The 13298-nt window shown below is 34.6% G+C and overlaps 2 protein-coding genes across 6 annotated transcripts in view; one reads left to right on the plus strand and one right to left on the minus strand.

Moving 5' to 3' along the window:
• Nucleotides 1-13298, plus strand: part of MNS1 (meiosis specific nuclear structural 1) — a 216791-nt gene that overhangs the window by 105360 nt on the left and 98133 nt on the right. The window lies entirely within an intron of this gene.
• TEX9 (testis expressed 9) overlaps nt 1-13298 on the minus strand; it is a 62264-nt gene that overhangs the window by 9039 nt on the left and 39927 nt on the right. The window lies entirely within an intron of this gene.

Genomic DNA, 13298 nt, shown 5'->3' on the forward strand with positions numbered 1-13298 from the left:
TGTGAATGTGTGTAATACTGCTAAACTGTACACTTCAAAAAATTAGGGTTAATTTTATATGTCATATACAGGTTTTTTTAATTAAGAAAGTTCATTAACTTTTTTTTTTCACATGAACATACATATATTTGTTTTCATACTCTTTTTCACCATAAGTTACTGCAAGATACTAAATATAGTTCCCTGTGCTATACAGCATGAACTTGTTTATCTATTCTATATATAAATTACTTAGTATCTTCAAATCTCTGACTCCCAATTTATCCCTTCCCACCTGCCCTCCCGCTAGGATAACCACAAGGTTGTTCCCTATGTCTGAGAGTCTGTTTCTGTTTTGGAAATAAGTTTTTTTTTTTTAAGAGTCCACATATAAGTGGTATCATATGGTATTTTTCTTTCTCTTGCTGGCTTATTTCACTTAGAATGACAATCTCCAGGTCCATCCATGTTGCTGCTAATGTAATTATTATTTTTTATGGCTGAGTAGTATTCCACTGTGTTAATATACCACAACTTCTTTAATCACTCATCTGTCGATAGACATTTAGGTTGTTTCCATGTCTGGGCCAGACTTCAGACAATAATATAAAGCTAAAATAATCAAAACAGCATGTTATTGGTATAAAAATGACATATGGACCAATGGGACCAATGGAATAGAATAGTCCAGAAATAAATCCACAAACTTTTGGTCAATTAATTTTCAACAAAGGAGGCAAGAACATACAGTGGAGATAAGACAGTCTCTTTAGCAAGCGGTGATGGGAAAACTGGACAGCTGCATGTAAATCAATGAAGTTAGAACACTCCCTCACACCATACACAAAAATAAACTCAAAATGGCTTAAAGACTTAAACATAAGACAAGACACATATAAAACTTTTAGAAGAAAACATAGGCAAAACATTACCTGACATAAATTTCAGCAATGTTCTCCTAGGGCAGTCTACATAGGCAACAGAAATAAAAACAAAAATAAACAAATGGGACCTACTTAAACCTATAAGCTTTTGCACAGCAAAGGAAACCATAAGCAAATATAAACAGCTCATACAACTTAATAAGAGAGAAACAAACAACCCAATCCAAAAATGGGCAGAGAACCTAAACATGCAATTTTCCAATGAAGATATATAAATGGCCAATAGGCACATGAAAAAATGCTCAATATCGCTAATTATCAGAGAAATGCAAATCAAAGCTACAGTGAGGTGTCACTTCACACCAGTCAGAATGGCCATCATTTAAAAGTCCATAAACAATAAATGCTGGAGAGGGTGTGGAGAAAAGGGAACCCTCCTACACTGTGGATGGGAATGCTGTTTGGTGCAGCCGTTAGGGAAAACAGTATGGAGATCCCTCAAAAGGCTGAAATGGACTTACCATATGATCCTGCAATCCCACTCCTGGGCGTATATCCAGAGGGAACCCTAATTCAAAAAGATACATGCACCCCAATGTTCCTAGAAGCACTACTTACGAAAGCTTATCACTAAAGCAAAATTTAACAATATAGTGTGGAATTTTAGTGTAAGTAAAATGTGTATGAAAACAGTAGCAAAAAGGGCAGGAGAGAAGTATACCACTGAAAAGGTCTTACATTATTCATAAAATGCTGTTACTTGAAGGTAGACAATGATAAGTTAAAGGTGTATCTGATAAATTAGAAACTGTACACAAAAAGTGGAGATATGAGACAAAATGAAATGTTTAAAAAATATTCAGGAGAAAAACAATGGGAAAGAATGAACATATGTGAATAAAAGAAATAGCTAGTTAATAGAATCAGACCCAACCATTATTAATAATCACATTAAATGAAATGGTCTAAACCTCCTAAATAGTCAGAGACTGTCAGATTGGATTAAACAACAGGTAAACTCAACTATATGCTGCCTACGAGAAGATACAAATAAGTTACAAATAAAAGGATGGAAAAGACAAGCTAATGTCAACACTAATTAAAAAAAATTACATGATTTCAAGATTTATTATAAAGGTGTAATAATCTAGACTGCATTATTAACATGAAAACAGACATACAGCTCAATGGAACAGACTATGTGGAACTTTTTTAGCTTTTGCTTGTCTGTAAAAACTCCTTTTCTCTCCTTCAAATCTGACTGATAGCCTTGTTGGGTAGAGCATTCCTGGCTCCAGGTTTTTTCATTTCCTCACTTTAAATATACTGCACCACTCCCCAATGGCCTGCAGAGTTTCTGCTGAAAGTCTTATGGGAGAGCTCCCTTATATGGACCTAGTTGCTTTCCCCTGTGCTCTTAATATTCTCTCTTTAATTTTTGCCATTTCAATATAATATATCTTGGTATGGATCCCTTTGGGTTGATCTTGTTTGGGTTTCTCTGTTCTTCCTGGACCTGGATGTCTGTTTCCTTTCCTACGTTGGGTATGTTTTTAGTTACAAGTGCTTCAATAAGGTTCTCTGCCTCTGTCTCTCTTCTACTTCTGGGACCACTATAATGTGAACATTAGTATGTCTGATGTTTACAAGAAATCTCTTAAACTGTCTTCATTTTTTAAAAATTCTTTTTCCTTTTTCTCTATTCAACTTCGATGATTTCCACTACTCTCTCTTCTGCGTCACTGATCCATTTCTCTGTATTATCCAATTTAGTGATTCCTTCTAGTGGTTTTTTTTTTTTTTTTTCAGTTACTGCATTTTTTCAGCTCTGTTGGTTCTTTATATTTTCTAACTCCTTTTTAAAATTCTCACTGTGTTCACCCATTCTTCTAGCACACTGAGCATCTTTATGGTCATTACCATGAACATTTTATTGGGTAGATTGCTTATCTCCAGAGTTGTCAGAATGTGTTCAACTTAAGAAATCAACTTAAAATAATTTTCTATATATGTTGCTAATATAAACCTTATGGTTACCACAAAACAAAAATCTATAATAGATGCACAAAAAAGATAAAGGAATCCAATATAATGTTAAGTCATCAAATTACAAATGAAGAGAGAAAAAAAAGGAGCAAAAAAGAACAAAGACAATCCCAAAACAGTTAACAAAATAGCAGTAAGTACAGACCTATCAATAATTACTTTAAATGTAAATGTACTAAATGTTCCTATCAGAAAACATAAAGTGGCTGAATGGATACAAAACCAAGACCCATATATATGCTGCCTACAAAGAGATTCACTTTAGATCTGAAGACACACTGACTGAAAGTGAGGGGATGGAAAAACAAAGTCGGGAACAAGAGACAAAGAAGGACATTACATAATGATAAAGGGATCAATACAAAAGAATATACAAGACTTGTAAATATTTATGCACACAAAGTGGAGAACCTAGATGCAGATAGCAAATATTACCAAATATAAACAAAGATATTGACAGTAACAGAATAATAGTAGGTGGCTTTAACACCCCACTTACGTCAATGGACAGATCATCCAGACATAAAATCAATAAGGAGACGTGGGCCTTAAAGAACACATTAGATCAGATGAACTTAACAGATATATAGAACATCCTAACCAAAAGCCACAAAATACACATTCTTTTCAAGTGCACATAAAACATTCTCCAGGACAGATTGTACACTAGGCCACAAAACAAGTCTTAACAAATTTAAAAGACTGAAATAATACCAAGTGTCTGACCACAATGCTATGAAACTGGAAATCAACTATAAAAAAAAAAATGTAAAGGCTAAACAATATGCTACTAAACATCCAATGGGTCACTGAAGAAATCAAAGAGGAAATTAAAAAATACATGGAGACAATATAAGTGAAAATACAATGATCCAGAATCTGTGGGATGCAGCAAAAGCAGTTCCAAGAGGGAGGTTTACAGTGATACAAGCCCACATCAGGAAACAAAAAAACCCCTAATCTTACATCTAAAGGAATTAGGAAGAAGAACAAACAAAACCTAAAGTATAGAGAAGGAAAGACGGAAGGAGGGAGGCAAAGAAGGGAGGGATGGAGGAGAATGGGTTCAAATAAACAAAATGAGAGATGAAAAGAAGTTACAATTGACACCACAGAAATACAAAGGACAAAAGGAGATTACTCTGCTTAGTGATATACCAATAACAGACAATCTATAAAAAAAATGGATAAATTCCTAGAAATGTACACTCTCCCAAGACTGAATCAGGAAGAAATATAAAATATGAATAGACCTCCAATTATCAGTAATGAACTCAGATCAGTAATAAAAAAATACTCCCAATAAAACAAGAGACCAGGACCAGATGGCTTCACAAATGAATTATACTAAACATTTAAAGAGTTAATGCCTATCCTTCTCAAACTACTCCACAAAACTGAAGGGAAAAGAATGCTTCCAAATTCACTCTTTGAGGCCAGCATCACCCCAATATCAAAACCAGATAGATACCACAAAAATAAGAAAATTACAGGCCAGTATCACCGGTGAACATAGATACAAAAATACTCAACAAAATATAAGCTCACTGAATTCAACAATACATTAAAAGGATCATACACCATGATCAAGTGGGATTTATCCCAGTAAGGCAAAAATGTTTCATTATCTGCAAATCAATATAATACATCATGTTAAGAATGAAAGAAAAGATGATCACATGATCATCTCAACACAGAAAAAGCATTTGACAAAATTCAACATCCATTCATGATAAAAACTCTTTTTTTGGAAAATTTAGCTCTAATTTTAGTAGCATTATCTTCATATAAATAATCAGCAGGTGATTTAAAAAGCAGGTTTTTGAAGCGTAATTTTTTACTATAATTTAAGGAAGCACTCAAGACATAGCACATCAAGAATTTTATCCTTCCAATATTCTCAGAGATAAAAAAAAAAGAAATGACAGGCAATTTATGATAAAAACTCTTAATATACTAAGTTCAGAGAAGGAAAGTATCTCAATAAAAAAAAGGCCCTATATGACAAGCCCACAGCTAAAATTATACTCAATGGTGAAACACTGAAAACTTTCCAAGGTCAGGAACAAGACAAATGCCCACTCTCACCACTCCTACTTAATGTAATACTAGAATTCCTAGCTAGAGAAATCAAGCAAAAAAAAAAAAAAAAAGTATCAGAACTGGAAAAGAGGAAATGAAACTATCTCTGTTTGCAGGTGATATGATTTTATATATAGAAAATCTTATAGAATCCACCAAAAAACCCATTAGATCTCATCAACAAGTTCAGTAAAGTTGCAGGATACAAAATTAACATTAAAAAACCGGGGAGTAGGGTATAGTTCAGTGGTAGAATAATGTGTGCTTAGCATGCACAAGGACCTGGGTTCAATCCCCAGAACCTCCACTAACAACAACAAAAAAATTAGTAGTTTGTATACAATAATAACAAATTATCTGAAAAAGAAATACAATCTAATTTATAATTACATCAAGAAAAATACTTAGAAATGAATTTAACCAAGGACATAAAATATCTACACAATGGGAACTTTTAAGACACTGATGAAAGAAATCAAAGAAGGCACAAATAAATGGAAAGGTATCCTGTGTTCACGGATTGGAAGAATTAATATTTTTTAAACGTCAGTTCTACCAAGACCACCTACAGATTCAGTGCAATCCATAGCAAGATTCTAATGGCATTTTTTACAGAATTAGAAAAAAAAATCCTAAATTTATATGGAGTCACAAAAGGCCCCAGATAGCCAACCAAAGGAATCCTGAGAAAGAACAAAGTGGGAGGAATCATAGCTCCTGATTTCAAGCTGCAGTATACTTATAGTAATCATAATAGTATGTTACTGGCATAAAATCAGAAACATAGACCAATAGAACAATCTAGAGCCTAGAGCATGTACAGTCAACTAATTTTTGACAAAGGAGCCAAGAATACTCAATGTGGAAAGGATAGTCTCTTCAGTAAATGGTACTGAGAAAAGTGGATATTCACATGTAAAAGAATGAAACTAGTCCTGAATTACACCACTCACAAAAATGAACTCATAATGGAATAGGAACTTAATATTTTAGAATAGAAGCCATAAAACTTCCAGAAGAAAACATGGGGAAAAGCTCCATGACTTGGGTTTTGCAATGATATATTTGGGTAGGATACCTAAATCACAACATACAAAATGAAAAATTAAGAAGTGGAACTGCATCAAACTAAATAGCTTCTTCTGCACAGCAAAAGAAACAATCAACAAAACAAAAAGGCAACCTACAGAATGGGAAAAAATATTGCAAACCATATATCTGAAAAGGTTAATATCCAAACTGTATAAAGAATTCATACAACTCAACAACAACAAAAAACATCAAATTATCCAATTTAAAAAATGGGCAAAAGATGTGAATAGACAATTTTCTAGATACACAGGTACATGAAAAGGTGCTCAACATTACTAATCCTCCGGAAAATGCAAAATAGAACCACAATGAGCTATCGCCTCACAAGCGTTGGAATGGCTATCATCAAAAAAATAAGAGGTAACAAGTGATGGTGAGGATGTGGAGAAGGGAACACTTGTGCATTGTTGGTAGGATTATACATTGGTACAATCACTATGGAGAACACTTTGGAAATTCCTCAAAATATTAAAAATACAATTACCATATATCTAGCAATTCTACTTCTGGGAATATATCCAAAGGAAATGAAAACACTGTGTCAAAGAAATATCCGCACCCCAAAGTTCACAGCGACATTGTTTACAATAGTCAAGACATAGAAACAACCTAACTGTCCACTGACAGATGAATGGATAAAGAAGTTGTAGTATACATATACAATGGAATATTATTCAGTCATGAAAGAGAAGGAATCCTGCCATTTGCAACATCATGGATGAGCCTTGATGGTATTATGCTAAGTGAAATAAGTCAGAGAAAGACAAATACTGTATATCTCACTTACATGTAGAATCAAAAACGGAAACAAAAACCCCACCAAACTCAGAAAAAGATAAGATATGTCGTTACCAGAGGCAGGAGGTGATGGGAAGAAGTGGTCAAAATGTATAAACTTCCTGCTATGAGATAAAGTACTAGGTATGTGTTATACAACTTGATTACTAGAGTCAACACTGCTGTATGGTATATCTGAAAGTTAAGAGAGGAGATCCTAAGAGTTCTCATCACCAGAGGAAAAAATATTTTTCCCTTTTTCTGTGTGTGTGTGTGTGATGGATATTAACTAAGTGCTGTATGTCAATTATATCTCACTAAAACTGTATGAAAGATGGCAAATAAGCATATGAACATGCTCAACATCACTAGTCATTAGGGAAATGCAAATAAAACCATAATATGAGGCACCACTAGGCACCTATCAGAAGACCTAAAATGTGAAAAACTGACCATATTAAGTGTTGGTGAGGATATGGAACAGCTGAAACTCATACAGTGCCATTCAGAATGTAAGCTGGTAACAACCATTTTTAGAAAACAGTTTGGGAGTTGAACATACATGTAAAATACAATGCAGATAATTGACTGCTAGGTATTTATTCAAGAGAAATGAAAACATTTGCCCACACAAAGACACATGTTCATGGAGGCTTTATTTGTAATATCCAAAAATTGGAAACAACCCTAATAGCCATCATCAGGTGGTACAGTTTGGAATATTTATGTGTAAAATTATTAAAAATGAACTGCTATCATATGCAGTAACATGCAGGAATCTCAAATTATACTGAATGAAAGAATTCCCATTTTTAAAAAGAATACAAAATTCTAGAAAATGTGAACAAGTTACCTGGAGATGGGGGTCAGGAGAAGGGCATGATTATAAAAGGGCACAACTAAACTCTGAGGGATGATCAACATTATCTCTATTGTGATTTTTTTCATAAGTATACATGTAGTCACTAATCATCAAAGTTTATATTTTAAATATGTCCAGGTTTATTACATGTCAATTATACCATGATAAATGTGAAAAAAGAAATAAAAATACATATACTTAAAGATATGCAAATTAAAAATTGCAATGAACAGCTAAAGTATCATTTTAAGGGAAACTGTAGTTTTTAAATGCCATGTTAGAAAAGAAGGTTGAAAATCAATGATCTAAGCCTTCAATTTAAGAAACTGAAAAAAGAGCAAATTAAAAAGCAAAGCAAGTAGACAAAACTATGTAATAAGGAGAATTCGGTGAAAACAGAAAACAGACAAAAGAGAAAATGAAACCAAAAGTTGAAAAAGATTAACTGATAACTGGTTAATAAGACTGATTGAGGAAAAAAGAAACTGACAACATGGATGAATCTCAACACTATGCCTAGTGAGGGAAGCCAGTCAAAACCATTCTACGCAATTCCATTTATATGAAATTCATGAACAAGAATACCAGACTAGTGGTATCTCTAAGAGGAGGATGTAGTACTTGGAGAGGGAATACAGGGAATTTTCTGGAGGTAATGAAAATATTCTATATACTGAAAAACTAAATTCTATATACTGACTGAAGTGGTGGTTACACAAGTGTGTAAGAGCCCAAACTCACTGAATTACAGATGTAAAGTGCACATTTTATTGTCTGTAAAATCACTCAATTAAAAAAATCCAGCCAACTCTTTCACCCAGCTCCTCCAGCTCTATCCTCTAGCTAAGCTTCTTGGGAGAATTACACACATCCACTGTCTCCATTCCCTTACCTGCATTTGCTTTTTCATCCCCCTTGAATTTAGCTTCTTCCCTATCATTCTACCAAAACATATCTGTCCAAGGTCACTTCTGTGTTGTTATATCTAGCAAAGTTTTCTCAGCTCCCCAAGAACTTGACCTCTCAACACTGTTGATCACTCCTGAAATACTGGAATTCTTCTGGGCTCAGCTCTACACCCTTGCTTCTTTCCCCTCTCTCTCTATGCTATCTTCCCAGTGAACACTAATGGCTTCTGCTCTGTCTCTGCAGACCTCTCCCCTAGACCCTGACATCTCCCCAGCGATTTCTCTGAATATCTTCAAACTTAACCTGCTCCAGAACAACTCAATCTTCTTCCCCAAACCTATTCTATTCTTATTTCAGTGAATGGCACTGTCTAGTTCTAAAGACTAGAAGTCAAAATATCTTCCTTAAGCTTCCCTTCCTCACGATCTCTATCCAGTCCATCATTACGTCCTAGTGATTTTCTCTCCTAGAAGTATTTTTTGCTTTTGGGTTTCTTTCCATTTCTAAACTATCAGTTTAGTCAAAGCTACAGAATTAGCTCTCACTTACATTGCTACTCTTTTTTTTTTTAATTGAAGTATAGTTGCTGTATAATATTATGTAAGTTACAGGTGTACAATATAGTGAGTCATAATACATTGCTACACTTAAGCAGTCTATCTGTGTCCATTCTGGCCCCCTTCCAATTGATTCTCCACAAAGAAAGGAACACAACTGGCCTTCTGTATACCCAGGTTCCAAACCCATGGGTTCAATCTACTGTAGATGGAAACTATTCTGGGGAAAAACATTCTAGAAAGCTCCAAAAGGCAAAACTTGAAATTGCCATGTGTCAGCAACTATTTACATAGCATTTACACTGTATTAGGTAATACACGTTATCTAGAGATGATTTAAAGTACGGGAGGATGTGGGTATATTACATGCAAACATTACATCATTTTATATGAGAGACTTCAGCACCCACGGACACCAAAAGACCACTGTACTTTCCAGATGTGTATCTGATAATGCCATGTCTCCTGTCATCTTTTTTCAAAATAACCATGCAGTGGCTTTGCACTGCTCTTTAGATAAAATCTGTAACACTTAACACGGCCTAAAGGACCCAGATGGTTTGCCCACTACCTATGTTTGAAGCCTCACTTTGCAACACAACCTTCACACCCATCCCTGCCTTTCATTACCATGTCTTCTTTCCTGCCACAGAACCATTTTTTATATACCATTTCTTCTGTCCATAATCTCTCTCCTGGTACATGACTCCTATATGTTCTTCAAATCTTAGCTTAGAATTTTAAAAAATGGACTCACTGACCTGGTCACCTGCTCAAGGCACCATGTCCCCTCCTTCATGGCATTTATCACAACTGCAGCTTAGTTTTGCTTGATGTATTGTCTAAGTAACATCCAAATTCTCCACTATAAGGCATATGATTACTAGGATCACATTTGTTTTTTATCCCCTTTATATCTCCAGCCTCTAGGAAACATCTCACAGGTACCTGGCAGGCCCTCATAAATACTTCTAAATAAATTAATGAAGAATTAGAAATTATGTTTCTAAATGAAATAACATGTACTTGGTGACAGATTTTAAATGGACTTCAAGCAGCCATCTAATCAAATGCCCAGGAAAACCATCACATGGTTGTCTTCATTGTTCCTCCCTTCAGTTATGTTCCAGGCACTGAGGCATAGCAGTGAATGAGACAGGGTTCCTGCATTCATGCAGCATCTGGTTTAAGTTGACTGACTTTGTATTTCAAAAGCTACTCTTACTTGTAAATCAATGAAGTTAGAACACTCTCTCACACCATACACAAAAATAAACTCAAAATGTCTTAAAGATTTAAACATAAGACATCATAAATCTCCTAGAAGAGAACATAGGCAAAACATTCTCTGACATAAATGGCAGCAATGTTTTCTTAGGTCAGTCTACCAAGGCAACAGAAATAAAAGCAAAATTATACAAATAGCACCTAATTAAACTTACAAGCTTTTGCATAGCAAAGGAAATCATAAACAAAATGAAAAGACTACCTAATGATGTAACTGGTAAGATCTTGACTTTCAGAATATACAAACAGTTCATACAATTCAATAACAAAAAACCAAACAATCCAGTCAAAAAATGGGCAGAAGACCTAAACAGACATTTCACCAGTGAAGATATACAGGTGGTCAAAAGGCATATGAAAAGATGCTCCATGTCACTAATTATCAGAGAAATGTAAAAACTACAATGAGATATCACCTCACACCAATCAGAATGGCTATCAGTAAAAAGTCCACAACTAATAAATGCTGGAGAGGGTGTGGAGAAAGGGGAATCTTCTACTGTTGGTGGGAATGTAATCTGGTGCAGCCACTATGGAAAACAGTGTGGACATTTATTAAAAATACAGTTACCATATGATCCAGCAGTCCTACTCCTTGGCATATATCCAGAGAAAACTCTCATTCAAAAAGACACATGCACCTCAGTGTTCACAGCAGCACTATTTACAAGAACTAAGACATGGAAGCAACCTAAATGTCCATTGAATAAAGAAGGTGGGTGTGTGTGTGTGTGCGGGCGCGCGCATACATAGAAACACGATGGAATACTACTTAGCCATAGAAAAGGATGAAATAATGCCATTTGCAGCACATGGATGGACCTATACATGATCATACTAGGACCTATACATGATCATACTAAATGAAGTAAGTCAGAGACAGAAAGACAAATATATGATATCATTTATACATGGAATCTAAAAAAAAATGACACAAATGAACTTACAAACCAGAAACAGACTCACAGACATAGAAACAAATTTATGGTTATCAAAGGGGAAAGTAGGGGGGAGGGATAAATTAGGAGTTTGGTATTAGCAGATACTAACTACTATATACAAAATAGATAAACAACAAGGTCCTACTGAATAGCACTGGGAACTATATTCAATAGCTTGTAATAACCTATAGTGAAAAAAGAATATAAATATATATGTACATAACTGAATCACTGTTGTACACCAGAAACTAACACAACAACTATATAAATCTCAAGTATACTTCAATTTTAAAAAGTTACTCTTACTCTCAAGCCAGTTTATCTGTTTCCTAAGCTCTGTGCAGAATAAGTTTATCATTATTTTTTTTAAATAAATCTTTAACTTTGATGACTGTGAGGCAATCTTGTTCTATTTTATGGAAACCTTACTATTTTTTAAACATATAAACCTGAATAATTTTACCTGCCTATCTAACTTTAATAGTATGTCTAATCAGAATGGGAAGCAAGGTACAAAGAATTAAAATAGAAAAAAAATATGTAACTGCTCACAAAGGAAAAACATATACAGATTAGACTCTGAAGAAAATCTTATTGCCTATCTTGAGAACATCCCTCAAAGTTAGAGACAAGGCAAAATGATTAAAAACTCAAAAACCTAAGACATACACATATTTTTTCAGAAATATGAAGTTACATTTAAGAACTCTGATCTCAAAATGTCTACTTGACAGTAAATAGCAAGTAATATATACATAAACTGTTACACCACTGTGTTTAAATCAATCACCATAAATGCAGACCTGGGGTCAGAAGTCTGTCTTTACGTATCTAAGTTGTTTTTATAGCACTGATGGTTTTGAACTGAGTTGTTCACACAAGTCCTCATTACTTGAATTTGCAAAATGGCTGGCTAGAATAGGAGTCATCTGTTGTCATGGAAACATGTTTTTTCTTTCTACTTCTCTAATGTATGTGCTAAAATAAGACATCAAATCTGAAACCAGAATGAGAAAATCCTGACATATACATGATCATTCCATTTTAGTTTCTTCAAAATCCCTTTAGAATGCACCAAATTGGAAATAATACTCCAAAACATAATTATTAGCAAGTTTGACTCTTGTACTGATAGCTCTTAAATGTGAACACAGTCTAATCATACAGCTAGCAAAATCATCTGACAAGAAGATATATTAAAACTCTATGGTCACTGTAATATAGTTGCATTTGTTAAAAATGTTGGAGGACTTAACCAAGATCAGTTTAGTTCTATGTCCAAATTAACTGTAAACTAATTTAGTCTAAATTAATACCATCTCTGTATGTAATGAGGGGGCTCTTAAATTCATCATCCACAGCGTTGTTAAATAATTAAGTATTGCCCTAAGGGAGAGATTCCAATGGAGCATCACTTTCAGGTTGACACAAACCAAAAACTAACAGCCAATATTTACAGAGTGTACAAAAGGCTTTCACACACATTGGTATCTGAGCCTTCCTTTATTCGAAAGATATTTCAGGAACTGAGTGTTAATTCTATACCAATCACTGGCTAGATGCTAGGGATATGATAGTGATCCTCACAGTAACTCTGTAACAGTGGTGGTTATCTCAGAATCAGCAGCATCAGCATCACCTCAGAACCTGTTAAAACCACACACTCTCAGGTCTCACCCCAAATCTACTGAATCAGAAAGTCTGGGGGTGGGGCCCAGGAATCTGTTTTAATAAGCCCTCCAGTGATTCTGATAAATGCTCAAGTTTGAGACCCACTGCCCTGTAAGATAGTCCCTTGCATTATATATTAGCAAACTGAGGCTCAGAAAAGGGTGTTACAGACTTGAGATACAAGACTTTTTTCCACCACATACCCCATGGG

Source organism: Camelus ferus, chromosome 6 (genome assembly GCF_009834535.1).
Source record: "Camelus ferus isolate YT-003-E chromosome 6, BCGSAC_Cfer_1.0, whole genome shotgun sequence".
NCBI classification, from domain to species: domain Eukaryota; kingdom Metazoa; phylum Chordata; class Mammalia; order Artiodactyla; family Camelidae; genus Camelus; species Camelus ferus.